General features: G+C 41.9%; 1 protein-coding gene across 1 annotated transcript in view; it reads left to right on the top strand.

Moving 5' to 3' along the window:
- MRPL28 (mitochondrial ribosomal protein L28) overlaps positions 1 to 14129 on the top strand; it is a 43902-nt gene that overhangs the window by 12097 nt on the left and 17676 nt on the right. The gene's annotated exons all lie outside the window — the stretch shown is intronic.

A 14129-nucleotide genomic window follows, 5' to 3' on the forward strand; every position in this document is an offset into this window, starting at 1 on the left:
TGTATACTAGCACTGGCACATCAAAAAATATAAAGTGCAGAAAACAGTGTGTTTAGACACGGTAAGAAAACAAATGGATATTGGTGGCCGAAGTATATTGGCCAAAAAGGGCATTATCGCCAATTTTTTTTTTAAAAAAGACTGAAAATAATCATCAGGGGCCAAGCTGCTTACCCGCACGTTGCTCAAGCAGCGTCTCTTGTACCGGCCAGGAAAAGCAGGAACCCAGCGGAGTCACGTGAATGCACGTTACATGACTCTCCTCTGTTCCTTCTTCCTCTGGGGCCGGGGTAAGAGAAGTTGTTTGTACAGAGGCAAAAAAAAATAAATATATATATATATATAGTTTTATTTTTTGGTCCAATTTTGGTGTTAACCACACTTTTAATAAAAGTAAGTAATACACCAAAATTGGACACACAAAAAAAAATGATATATATTATATAAATATATATATAATTGCTAAGAGCAATCATACTCCTACCATGCCCAGCCAGCCAGTACATGCTACAACCTGGGCATGATAGGAGTGTGATTACACCCCCCCATGCCATGCCACCCCCACACACACTCATTAACAGATTCATTCACAGATACTCATTCATTGCCTTAATCACGCATACTTGCTCATACACCCATGGGCGTAGGAACCCCTAAAAATCTGGGGGGGATAGCATTTTTACTGGTAGGGTATACCTGACCATTTCACCAACAGGGACTTTTATGACATTGCATTATAAATACATAGAGATTAATATGACGTTGGTCCCCCTTTGCAGCTATAACGGCTTCCACTCTTCTGGGAACGATTTCCACAAGATTTTGGAGAGTTTCTGTGGGGAATTTTTGCAACCATGCCTTTATGGACCTTGTTTTGTACACTGGGGCACAGTCATGATGGAATAGAAAAGGACCGTCCCCAAAACTGTTCCCAAAAGTTAGAAGCATAGTGTTGTCCAAAATATCTTGGTTTATCACCTTCAGCTCATAAAACGTTCTACTAGATGAATGGGAGAAAATTCCCACAGAAACTCACAAAAAAAGAAAAATCTTACAACCACAGATGGACCCCACTGGACACGGCCACAGAAACTACTATGATGTACTGAAGGAACCATCTAAGACTCCTAACACGTCATGCACACAGGAACATATCCACACGCTTAAACACTTGAATAACATACACACGCATGCACACACACACACACACAATGGGTTAAACATGTGTTACAGGGAATCATTATCTTCCCTTTAAGTACGACATGCCTGCTCATACACACACATATGCACTGCTCTTACGGATGCCTGCCCACAAAAACACACATATACGCTGCAATTGCCTGCAGATACACACTTGCCAGTACTCACACATATGCACTACCCTTATACACGCCTGCCCAAACATACATAAACTGCTCACACACACACGCCTCCCCATAAATATACACTGCCCTTGCGCATACTTACACAGACGTATACGCTATAAGACAAATACACTCCTTATATACACACGTATACAATGCCCATACAGACGTACACGTATACAATGCCCATACAGACGTACACATATACACTGCCCATACAGACGTACACGTATACACTGCCCATACACACATACACATATACACTGCTCATACACACATACACATATACACTGCCCATACAGACGTACACATATACACTGCCCATACACACATACACATATACACTGCTCATACACACATACACATATACACTGCCCATACAGACGTACACATGTACACTGCCCATACAGACGTACACGTATACACTGCCCATACAGACGTACACGTATACACTGCTCATACACACATACACATATACACTGCCCATAAAGACGTACACATATGCACTGCCCATACAGACGTACACATATGCACTGCCCATACAGACGTACACATATGCACTGCCCATACAGACGTACACATATGCACTGCCCATACAGATGTACACATATACACACGTATGCACATACATGCACATATACACAGCTGCCCTATACACAAACACATATGCCTGCCCAAGTACCCATACACATGCCTCACCATATGTATATGCACACACAAATCTAACATCAGACCCCCCACCTTCGTTCTCCACATCAGACCCCCCCAAACCTTTGTTCTCCACATCAGACCCCCCCTCCACAACCTTTGTTCTCCACATCAGACCCCCCTCCACAACCTTTGTTCTCCACATCAGACCCCCCCACAACCTTTGTTCTCCACATCAGACCCCCCTCCACATCAAACCCCCTCCACAACCTTTGTTCTCCACATCAGACCCCCCCACCTTCGTTTTCCACATCAGAGCCCCCACCCACCCACCTTCGTTTTCCACATCATACCCACCTACCTACCTACCTTCGTTTTCCACATCATACCCACCTACCTACCTACCTACCTACCTTCGTTTTCCACATCATACCCACCCACCTTCGTTTTCCACATCATACCCACCCACCTTCGTTTTCCACATCTCTTACCTTTCTCTTCCTCCTTTCTGCTTTCTCTTCCTCCTTTCTCTTCCTCCTTTCTGCTTTCTCTTCCTCCTTTCTGCTTTCTCTTCCTCCTTTCTGCTTTCTCTTCCAACTTTCCTTTTTGCCGCTCACAGTCTGTGCAGTGCGGCTGCGCACAGCTGTTTATGCTGAGCGCCGGGGCTGGATATAAACGTCATATCCCGTCGCCCCGGCGCTCAGTTACAGACAGCACGCTGGTGAGTGTGACCTTAATGAAGTTGCAGCCTGCAGGACTGGTTGGGGAGATCACGGATTTCCCTAACCAGTCCTGCAGGCTGCAGCTGCTGATCGGGCAGCTGTGAGCACCCTCACAGCTGCACCCGAGTGCACTCGCCTCACGTACAGCCCTGGGGGGGATTTCTATATTATCGGTCCCCCCCTTATGATTTCCTGGGGGGGATCTGTCCCCCCCGTCCCCCCCGGTTCCTACGCCCGTGCATACACCCTCCCCCACCCCTTTACTTGAACTGCAGATCTCTCACTCGCAGACTTCTACATGGGCCCTGCTGCTTGCCTCTGTACAAACAACTTCTCTTACCCTGCCCCCAGGGGTGTGTGTGTGTATATATATCTCTTTAAAAATTCTCTGTATATAATTTATTATAAATAAACTCACAAACATGCACTGAGGACCAGCTCAAGTGCAAAATGTGCATTGATAAAATTAGGGTTGATGAACGACTAAATTTAACCCACACCTCCCCTAACTTTCAGCAGCCCAAATATTAATTTTATACTTACTGTTAATTGTTTAGGAGGTAAAATGCCACATTTGAGAAGTGTGCGGTTTTCAACTTGGAACTTTAACATCTGGTCCTACTAACCCCATGTCCTAAATCGGCCATCTTTGAAGCCTGCTAATTCAATTTACTCCATCAAACCATATATTTTTAAAAACTAGACATATTTCAAATGGCGGTATTTTAACCCTTTCCATGCACTAACTTTACCACCAGCCTTTCTCAAAATTTGTGGTAGTGAGTTTAAAAAAAAAAAAAATCACACAAATTGTACTTCAGGTGTAAATTTACAGCTCCTGATACATGTCAGTGTCAAACACCCCAACATGTGTTTAGCAACATCTTTTGATTGGTGTTTGGGGACTAAAATGCCACATTTGGTAAGTGTGCTTTTTTTCCGTTTTGATCAATCCTACACCCCTTGGGTATTTTAAATGCTTTTATTTTAACTCTTTCCATGTCAAGATTTTTGGGAAGATACAACGCTAATTTTAGCGCTTGTTCATAATAATAAACTTGTTTTTTTTATTATTATTATTTTTGTACTTTGTTTTTTTACATTTTGCTGGAACTGAATGGTTCCTCTGATGGTGACATCACTGCATAATTATTTTTAAATGTTACCACTTTTTTTTTTTAGGTATTTTTTTTTCCATATTTTTTAAATATTTTAGTAAGCACATTGTGATTAGAAAGCTGGCCTCCATTGACTTGCATGGTTGAAGGAGCCAGAGTTCTCTGGCGAACTTTCATAACTTCTTTTTTTTTTTTTAAGGCCGTGTCACCATCTTGGGAGTGGCAAAGTCTCTTGCAGTGGCGGTTGTGACCATTCTCCGGAGCGGTCACATCGCCTCCAAGGGTGGGAGTCTGGTGTCGGTGAATGCCTCGCTATTGAGGCATTTCAGCAACACCATTTAAGTTTAGGAGTTTTTTTAAAATGGGTGGTCGTCAAAGCCCCGGGGAGGGGCCAGACATGGCTCCTGATGACGATCTCAGTGTTGCTGAATGCGTGGACATGGAGGCATTACAGCAACACAGTTTAAGCGAAGAAAGTGATCATAAATCACTTTCCAAGCATGTTTAATGAAATAACGTGCTAGGCACTTCATTGGTCGTTACCTGGCCCGTTAAGCTTCAGTGGAAAACCCACCCCGGGATGTACAGTGACTGCTCTGGAGAGCGCTCACAAGCGCTACTGCTAGAGATTTTGCCACTCGCAAGATTTTGCCACTCACAATGTAATTAGTAAACATTTTTTAATAAAATAGCTAAAACAAAATGTGTTAACATTTAAAAATAATTATGCAGTGATGTCACCACCAGGGAAACCATCCAGTTCCAGTAAAAAATAATTTTAAAAAAGTTTTATTATGAGCAAGCGCTAAAATTACAGACGTGGAAAATAGTTTAAACACTAGCATTTCAAATACCCAAGTGGTGTCTAAAAAAAAATGGTGTGATGGTGGTAAATTCATACCTGAAGTACAATGTGTGCATTGCTGAACACATATTGGGGTGTTGTGTGACAGTGACATATACCAGGAGATACCCGAAATAGCACATGGAGCAAAATGACCAGATTTGGGGAAAATAATGCTTTTGAAATAGCGAAACGCTACTTGTACTTATTGCCTAATAACTTGCAGGAAAAAAGAAAAAACTAACAGAGGTATTTCTAAACTCAGGAAATAGAATATTTAGCAGGTTTTTTCATTAGCTGAGTATTTTTCAAATAAAAGCGAGAGGGTTTTTTCTTTTCAATCTTTGATGAATAGGATCTGACAGCCTTTCTTCTCCTGAAAAAAAAAAACGTATAACTTGTGTGGGTACACTAAATGGGTGAGGAGACAATTACAGCTAAACATGAGCACTGCAAAAGTGTTAAAACAGCTTTGGTCACAAAATGAAAAAAAAAGCCTGCTCCTTAAGGCGTTAATGTGCGCTTTGTGTTTATAGAAGTGGAAAGAAGTAAAATAAATAAATAAAAAAAAAAAACTACTTAACTGACTGCTTGCTTCCCAGAAATTCACATAATCTTACATGAACACGGGCTGTTGGCCCTGCTGAGACAGTGGGGAGAGTGTAGAAGTAAAAGGGTTAATGACACCAGATCCCTTGTTACCTGTCGGCCTCTAGGCTAAGATCAAGTGTAGTACCCCCAGGACAGGGGGTGGGGGCACTGATCCTCTGGCCTTAGGGCCGGGAAAGCTTGGAGCCCGAGGTGCTGATTTGCCCTGGCAGAAATGCTGGAGTCACGATGCTCAGTTTGCACGCCACTGCGTGTCGTGAGCGCACAATCCACTTTGGCTGCCTTCCTTACCACATGCTTTTCCCCTTGTACCTTCTGGACTTGTGGTCAAGCTGAATATTTTTGAACCTAGGCTAGGCCAGAAATGGCCAGCCCTTATTTATTTATTTATTTCATCACTTTGTTTTTCACGAGTGCCTATTAATTTGTTGTTTTCACGGTTACCGAACACATCACTATGATTTGGCACTATGTTTTGGACACTGTTTTCTTTTTTTTTTTTATGAGGCAGTGCAGCTTGTCTTTGCTGGCCCCTCTCTCTCTCCAAAGAAGGCTAAAGGAGTCTCACCCTTCGGGGTGAGACTCGAAGATCCCTTGTTACCTGTTGCTAACCACTACATTAACCCCAGCAATCGCTCCTACACTATACCCGTAGTACACAATGTGCTGCCACCACCAAGACTTTGTATCCGGGCATCTTAGGTTACCCCAAACACATTAGAATTATAGTATAACAACCTTACTTTACTAATCAGACATATATAATTAACCCTTTGGTAACGTATCCCACAGAAGAGTGATTTCATATTAGCTAGAGAGCAAAGACACAAGCTGATTAAACATTTAAGCCCTTCAAGACTGGGACGCACCTGGTACTTAATGGTCAAAGGTCACTGGCAGACCGGGATGTACCAGGTACGTGTCAGGGTCCATCCAGGCTGCGGAGCTGCATATCTCTGTTTTTCCCTGCCTTGCCTCAGTTCCCATGTTTTGCTGTGATCCGCTCCTGGATTTCCGTATGCTCTGTCCTGAACCTCTGATTCCTTGATTCCAGTCTGCTCTTTGCTTCAGCTCTGTTTCCTTTATAAGGTGTGTCCCACCCGTTTGTTCTGTTTGTCTCAGTCTGCAGTCTAAGGTATGTCCTTCTCGGTTCTGTGTTTGGATTCAATGTTTAGTTTATCAGTACTTTTGAATGCAGGGCTTAGCGTTAGGACCCACCGTTATTGGAGTACTTTGGCATAGTGGTGGGCTAAGCATACTATGGCCATATGATGTGACGGAATCTCCAATTGTTATCATATAGTCCTAGGCTAGTTCCTGTATGCATGTTTGTCTGTCTCTTATGTACCCTTACCCTCCTTCCTTGAATCATCTGAGGATTCTGGTTCCTCTCTCCTCTCCCCATGTCCCAGTTAATATGTCCTATCCTTGCTTAAAGGAGAAGCGTCCGAGGATTCTGGCTCCTCACTCCTTCCCCTGTGTTCCTTGCCTTGTTCCCTGTCCTTTGTTGTGCCCTGTATCATGTATGTCTTGTCTGGTTATGTTCCTTGCTCTGTCCTCCTTGCTCCTTGCTCTGTCCTTGCTTGTTTCCGTTATATAATCTGCTTAGCTTCCATACTCCCAGCCTGCAGCATCCTGCACACGATTCCAGTGCTATGATTCATGCCTGCTCCAGGGTGCCTGCAGGATATTTCCAAGTTTTGTTCGGATTTCCACATCCAGCCAAGTTTCGTTCTGCTCTGTTCTAGACTACTTCTGCTGCTATGTCAGGGCGCTGGTATGTGGCTGCACAACCCTAGATGCCCACCTGGGTGAGTGTGGTCGCCCTGCACCAGGCCCTGTCCTACTCCACTCCTGCGCAATACCTCCTGAACTCCATCTTTGGGCGCTCTGGGTCTTTACAGTCGTCTGTATGGACCCTGTTTCCTGACAGTATGTCATTGATGATGCGCGATCCAGCGTCGCTATGAATGCTGGGATCGCGAGGGGTGGCTGCTACTGACCGCTGGGTGTCCCCAGCGATCGGTAGCAGCCACTCCCCCTCAATTCTGTGCACATGATCGCTTTGAAGCGAATCATGAGCACGGACTTCAAGGGAAGACGCAGTATGCAAACGTTGGTCCTGAAGGGGTTAATCTGACAAACTTTACAGTGCTGTGTGCAAACATACAGAAATAAATGACATACAGGGTACAAGTTACAAAACAGTCCAAAAAATAGGAGAAAAGATCTAAAATCTTCTTATATTGAACCCTGGTTGTTCCTAAATGACCAGCCCGCCTAGGTGGGTCAGAGGGGTTTGACCTTGACAGTTTATGGTCCACTCCATCATACCTGTCAAGAGCCCAGTGCAGACTTCTACCTGAGACTGCTGTAGTCTTCCCAAAACTAGCAATTTACAATATACCATTATAATTTGATATGATCATATCATCTTTGTGAATCTTTAGACACCAAACACACTAGGCTTATCTATCTTGGGACGTAGCCATTCTCATCTCTCAGGGGAGAAATACACCAGCTGGACATGTTTGGTACCCAACAAAAGGATAGAACCCGGGCAATCCAAATATACATTCATATTGGACCCTCTCACAATACATACACACGTTCTCAATATTTCATTGTATGTGGTTATGCTCTGACTTGGGTCATTCAGAGGACATGTCCCAGTATAATTTATGACCCCCCACATTCGGCTCTGGTGATCCTTATCTTCTCAGTACGCTTTATGGCTTAGGCTTGGCTTTAGACAAACCAGAGGTTTCCTGATCAAAGCCCATAATAATGACTCCTAACAACATACACAAAACACATTATATTGCATACCAAATGCCAATTCGTGAATTACACTATCTTGCGCTATAACTTGTATATTGTGTATAACTTGTGTATATACTGTGTAAATTGTGTCAACATAGGTTTTCTGACTCTTCAATTCGGATTTCTACTGAAAACCTCAGAAATAGGAGACGTAGGGAAGAAAATTTTAAAAAAGGAGTCATAAAGTTGGCGTACTTTAATTTCTATACACCTGCTTATGTTTTTTCTCGTGCTGAAATGTAGTTAATTGTCTGTATTGTTGTCTCTAACAAGTCCGTGTGAGAACAGTGTGTCCATACTGTTGGTTGGGTTGCTGATTTGTTTGGCCTTTCAAATAGGCTTTTTTAAAGCAAGATGCAACACGCCTTAAAATGCTGTTTTGCTCTTAAACCACAAATCCAGTCCACAAATGAAACTAATGAATATATTGGAACCCAACAAATTTCAAATCAGGGCCGATTCAGATTTTTTACGCAACGGTAATAAGAGATTTGCATAAGATCTGAAACAGTTTTTGACAGACAAAGAATGAAGAGTTACAACAGGACGAACAAATTGATATAAAACCAGCCGCTAAAGAATGAGGTGTTGTAACACAATTCAGAGATAATTATATTAGAGAAGCTTATCAACATCTAAGAGACGATAATCCATAACCAATATTACAGAAAGGCCCCACAAATGAATACAAGAAGATTCGTGATAAAATCCTAGATCAGTGTAAAAACCATAAGGATTTTAACAGCAAACGAATATCACCATTTTGTTTTAAAAACAGAGAATGCCTGTAATATACTTCTAGCTCGTTATACATAAAGATAGGGCTGCAACAACTAATCGATAAAATCGATAATGAAATTCTTTGCCAACGAATTTCATTATCGATTATTATCGATTATAAAATGAGGGTTTTTTCAGAGCAAACGCTCAGAAAATACCCCTCATTATATAATCCGTTTGAGTGACTCACAGCAGCAGCTCCTACTTACCAGTCCCTCCCTGTAATCACTGTGACAACTGGCCCCACCCTTTCCTTCTCCCAGAAGGCCAGAACCACATGGCTGTGACACTCATCTAACTGTAAGTATAAAATTAATATTTGGGCTACTGAAAGTTAGGGGAGGTGGGGGTTAATTTAGGGCAGGGCTCGACAAATCCCAGGCGCCAGGTCGCCATGGCGACAGAGAATTTTGTCCTGGCGCCTAGGTTTTGTCAGCCTCTTACATCCAGAAAACAATGTGGATGTAAGAGGCTGAGTCACCACACGGGGGCGCTGCTGCTGTCTGCCCAGGAGTCTGGGCAGACAGCACAGCCACTCCGAGCCCGCCCCCTAGCCTGAGATCCCTCCCACGGAGTGAGCCTGTAGGCTGAAAACGTGGTTGCTGCAAAACCAGCAATCGTGTTTTCAGCTGCCACAGGCAGCTTCAGGGAAGGAGGTTGGGTGTTGATTGGGTCCCCACACAAGTGTGGGGACCTGACACAACACCCCCCTGCTGCCTGATCGCTCCATGAGAGCGACAGTGCAGCGTTAACCCCTTTAATGCCGCGATCGCGGCATTTAGGGGTTAATTCCCGTTTTTGTAAGGGGCTCTGCTGCTGGTGGTCTGCCTGGAAGCCCAGGCAGACCAGCAACAGCAAAAACGAGCCCCCACAAGCCCTTTGATGATTCCTGTAGGCATGGAAGCCTACAGCAGTCATCAGAGACTCCCCCTGCAATGGCTGGTCTATAGACCAGCAATTGAGTCCCAGCTGCCAGAGGCAGCTTCAGGGACAGGGGAGAGGGTTCTTTGGTCTCCCCATGAGTGTGGAGAGCAGCCCCAACACCCCCCTGCTGCCTGATCGCTCCCTGAGAGCGACAGTGCAGCGTTAACCCCTTCAATGCCACAATTGTGTATGACATTCGTGGCATTGCAGGGGTTAACTTTTGTCCCCACAAGCTTGTGGGGACTAAATATCAGTCAATGTTGTGCTCCAATGGAACATCAGCATTGAAAGGGTTAAAAAAAATAATAATAATAAAAACAGCACTGACCTGAAAGTCCAGGGTGCTTCCAGGTCAAATGCTGTGAGTTTAGTAAGTGGGCTGATGATGATCAGATCACTCCTGACCATCTGTTAGTTTAAAAAAATCCTGGCTCCTAACTTTTTTACCTGGCGCCTAGATTCACAACAAATTTGTCAAGCTGCAGCGGAAGTTGACTACGCAAATCGCGTAGACGTATACCTGCTGCCCGGACAACACACCGGGAGTCAGAAGCACCGGTAAGTTTTAATTTGGGGGGGTTGTTAAATGGGCGGGCATAAGGCATTTCTGTAGGCAGAGTGCTCTGTGAAATGCCTTTTAACCCCCTTAATGCCACTCTGCCTCCAGAAATGCCTTTTAACCCTCTATATGCCACTCTGCCCCCTAATATGCCAGAGTGGCATATAGGGGTATAAGGCATTTCTGGAAGCAGAGTGGCATATAGAGGGTTAAAAGGCATATCATGGGGCAAAGTGGCATATAGGGGGTATAAGGCATTTCTGGTAGTGTCAAGCCTTGGGCCAGATGTGCATAACTGGGGGGCAGGTTGGAAAATAAAAAGAAATAAAAACAAAAGCTATGATTGAGAAAAATATTTTTTTTATTAAAATATTTTACATAGTTCAAATGAATTAACATTTTCTGGTAAAACTTTTTTCCTATAGGGTCGTCTTATATTCAGGCTTTTTCTTTTTTTCCTAAATTAATATTCAGATTTTGGGTGAGCGTAGCTGGTCCTATATGTGCTATATATTGATTCATTTGGAGAGGATTTAAGACACAGTTAAGAGCTCTTATGCCACCTTAATAACACCTAAACGATGCTCGTATAACTTTTGACTATAGTCAAGTACAAGTAAACATTTTCTATCTAGTCATTTATATAAAAAACACATAACTATATACAAAAATCTTTTTTAAAAAAGTGGATCCTAATAACTATATGAATAAACAGTTGCCATCACCCCCTGGCTAATAGGGGTTCCTACCACTTAGAAATTTTAAGTAAGAAGAAGTATACATGAACAAGCTAATTGCTTAAAATAAAACATTCGAGAAAAGAGATATCAAGAAAAATATTTAAATATCACAGAAAAATCCAGAAAAAGAAGGAAGGGAGGAGATATCAAAAATATAGGTATGAAACAAATGAAGTGGATATTCCACCTACATACTCTACATGTAAATGTTAATAAAGTTTTAATCATGGAAGATTTTAATTACCCAGATATAGATTGGAATAGTGGAACTTGTTCCACTAAGGGCAGCAAGTTTCTCAACCTGCTTAATGACCGAATTGCGACATGAATTTATGTCGCAATTAATAGAGACCCCAACCAGAATGGATGCCTGTCTGGATCTGGTAATAACTAACAATGAGGAACTTATCTCAAACATTTAACTAAGAGTACACTTAGGGAATAGTGACCATAACATGGTTTCATTTGAGATTAATTCCAAAAAGCAAATGGGTAACTGCTCTACCAAAACACTTAATTTCAGAAGGGCAAACTTTGACAGGCTAAGGTCACCCATGGAATGTATAGACTGGGATGGATTGTTCTCTGGGTTAAACACAGAGGACACATGGAATACCTTTAAGCACACATTGCAAAGCTACACATCCCAATATATACCTATGGGAAACAAATACAAAAGAAACAAATTAAAACCAAATGTGGCTTACCTGGAAAGTAAAATAATAAATAAGGAATAAACAATTAAAATGGCTAAACTAGAAAATGAGAAACTTATTGCCAAGGAAAGTAAAACCAATCCCATTAAATTTTTTAAATATGTAAATGGGAAAAAGTTAAAGGTAGAGAATGTTGGTCCTTTATTATCTGAAACTGGAAATTTGGTTAGTGAGGACAGAGAGAAAGCCGACATCTTAAATGCTTTTTTTTTTCTTTTTCTTCTGTTTATACCAAGGAAGAGCCAATGATGCAGTCCCTGTTGGCTAATTTTAAGGAACCAATGCAGCAAACATGGGATTGGCTGACACAAGAAAAAGTGCTCAAGCAATTAAATAATGTTAAGGTAGACAAGACCCCTGGACCGGATGCTATACACCGAAGGGTACTGAAAGAGCTAAGCCTAATTCTGCCCAACCATTATTACTAATCTTTAGGGATTCTTTCAGCTCAGGCATAGTTCCATTAGATTGGCGCAAGGCAGATGTTGTGCCCATATTTAAAAAGGGATCAAAATCTCAACCGGGCAATTACAGGCCAGTAAGCTTAACATCGGTAGTGGGGAAATCATTTGAAGGGTTGATAAAGGTATATATTCAAGATCATATCTTGATCCATAGTCCAATTAGTAGAAGTCAACATGGATTTGTGAAAGACCAGTCTTGTCAGACCAACCTATTAGCATTCAATGAAGAAGTTAGTAAAAATATAGACCTGGTGTGGCTGTAGATGTGATTTCTCTGAACTTTGCTGAGGCATTTGATACGGTTCCACATAAAAGGCTACTCTACAAATTAACAGAAATAGGCTTAGGGGCAAATCTCTGTATGTGGATCATAAATTGGCTAAAAGATAGAATGCAGAGGGTTGTTGTAAATGGATGTTTCTCAGCCTGTATGCAGGTATTAAGTGGAGCGCCTCAGGGGTCTGTCCTCGGTCCTCTTCTTTTTAATTTATTTATAAATGATCTCCCAAGCTGCATTAAGAGCCATGTCATTCAGACTAATCTTGATGTTTCTTCTTCGCAGGAGGATTTAGACAGGGTTGCAAGTGGCAGATGAGGTTCAATATAGAGAAATGCAAAGTTATGCATTATGGTAAAAATAATAAAAATGCAACCTATTCTTTAAATGGAATATCCCTGGGGGAAACTACCGATGAGAAGGATTTAGGAATAACGGTCCTTAAAAAAAAAAGTGCAAAGGAGGGCTACAAAATTAGTAACGGGATTGGGAGATACTAGTTCTGAAGAGAGACTTAAAAAGTTAAAATTATATACGCTAGAAAAACGGCGTCTCGGAGGGGATATGATAACATTATATAAATATATGCAGGGCCAATATAACGAGCTCTTCAGTGACCTGTTCATTAACAGAAATGTACAAAGAACAAGAGGTCACCCTCTGAGACTGGAAGAGCGCAGGTTTCATAGACGACAAAGGAAGGGATTCTTTACCGTGAGGACAATAAAGGTATGGAATTCACTGCCAAGGGAGGTGGTGTTATCAAATACAGTAAATGCCTTCAAAAGGGGTCTGGATATTTTTTTTTTTTTTTTTTTTTTTAAGAAAGGCATGACATACAGGGCTATAAATAGAATAACATTAATAGTTTAGAGCTTCTTGATCCAAGGAGAAATCAGATTGCCTTTTGGAGTCAAGAAGGAATTTATTTCCCCTGATGGCAGAATTTGAAGTAGCTTAATTAGGGTTTTTTTTGCCTTCTTTTGGATCAAGAATAGGAAGATTAGTTAGAAGGGTTGAACTTGATGGACGTAGGTCTTTTTTCAACCTTATTTACTATGTGACTATGTAACATATTGTTGCCACTGTTTTGACTTCTTTGTGGTGAAGGTGTTCGTAGAAAAAAAAAAGCACATAAAATTACTTTTGTATTTTAACAATGAATTGAAAAGCATCCCCTAACCTGCATCAACGGAATGAGCTGAAAAGCATTCACGTGTTTATATGAATGAAATGATTGAGAACTTTAACCCACAAGTGAGACCAAGCAATGGATCCCTATAAAACATCCAACAAAGTGAGGATGGCATCTTACTTTGAAAAAGCCTATTAAGGCGAAAAGCGTCAATGACACAGCTAACAAAAAGCGTCAACGACCCAGCTAACAGTGTGGACAAACCGATCTCCCACGGACTTGTTAGAGACTACAATACAAACTTTTAACCACATTTCAGCACGAGAGAGAAGATTTGTTTTACTGCATACCTAAATGTAAGCAGATGTATCGAAATTAAAGTACACCAATTTTATGTTTGCTTCCT

Source organism: Spea bombifrons, chromosome 7 (genome assembly GCF_027358695.1).
Source record: "Spea bombifrons isolate aSpeBom1 chromosome 7, aSpeBom1.2.pri, whole genome shotgun sequence".
In the NCBI taxonomy this organism is placed as follows: domain Eukaryota; kingdom Metazoa; phylum Chordata; class Amphibia; order Anura; family Pelobatidae; genus Spea; species Spea bombifrons.